This window comes from Pectinophora gossypiella, chromosome 7, assembly GCF_024362695.1.
Source record: "Pectinophora gossypiella chromosome 7, ilPecGoss1.1, whole genome shotgun sequence".
Taxonomy (NCBI): Eukaryota; Metazoa; Arthropoda; class Insecta; order Lepidoptera; family Gelechiidae; genus Pectinophora; species Pectinophora gossypiella.
In genome coordinates, this window is record NC_065410.1 from 8,823,171 (window position 1) to 8,824,506 (window position 1,336).

The following is a 1,336-nucleotide window of genomic DNA, read 5'->3' on the forward strand; positions in this document are numbered from 1 at the left end:
CCTTCACCGCTGAGCACGTGATTAACATTTATGATTCAAACATGAATTCGAAAACCATTGGTATGGGCCTATGGCCTATTCGAACCTATCCCCAACTCGGTTATGATGGTTTCGACTGGATGATTAAATGAGTAGGTAATGTACATGTATTGATAAAAATTCATCCTCATTCGTCGCCCACGGTTTTACATAACTAATATTTAACGAACTAACTGGTTTTAGATAACAACAGTCGTATGTAAATTGTGAATTTTGTTTATAACGATAATGGGTATTGTTACGAAAATGTTCAGGATCATAGTCAGTCTGATCGCCTGATTGCCCGAAAGTAAGATGATCTGTGCTTCGGAAGGCACGTTAAGCCGGTTACTACTTACTGATGTACTTAAGTAAGTAGTCGTTACTTGAGTCATGTCAGGGGCCTTAGGCGGCTCAATAGTAACCTTGACACCGGGGTTGATGAGGTTGGTAATCCACCTCACAACCCACACGAGAGAAGAAGAAGGATCATAGTACCTGATTCTATGGTTAGCGCCTATCCCATTGGGTATGTTCTCCACCATGAACCATCAATGACCCATGCATGTCTCTGCCCGTGAAAGGGTTAATGTGATAAATACCTAATCTCTCATTACTCGGGTAAGTACATAATTATTCCAAAATACAGGCAAAGCTTATATAAAAATAATTGTTTCTTGATATTTGGATGACTTTATGTGTAGAATTACGTTGCTACTACTTTACCTACTTTTACTACGTTACCGCTACGCTACTACTACGTTAACTACTTTTGTTAGACACATGGTATTGCTGGCTGAGGACTTCTAGACAGGTACGTTTGTACTTGTTCATACTATCTTACCTACCCTAGAATGACATAATAAAATATTGCACACCTACCCATACGTATTATATAAACAGCCTATTTACGTCTTAAAATGTGAAGCATATTCCAGAAGGCATAGATGTATAATAATGTTACCAGTAACACCCAGAAGGAGTTAGTTTAAAGTACCTGCCCACTCAAATTGGCTTAACGAGAGACTTAGTAGCGTATGACTAAGCTCTTTTTGTTAAAAAAAATACGAGTTGGTTTGTCACTAAATGGAGGTACTCACTCAATGCTACAGTTACGAAATGGTCACCTCTCTATTGACAAACTTGACTTTAATGTGCATAGCTTTTTATTATTGCAATCGAAACGCTACAAGTTCACCTTAAACCTCGTGTAAAACGGTTAAGATAATCGAGTAAATTCGTAGAAAATAAGATTACGGCCGGTAAGAGTGTTATATTGAGCGCTGTAACCGCTTCAGTTGTGCGTCGCGCGGCGCAC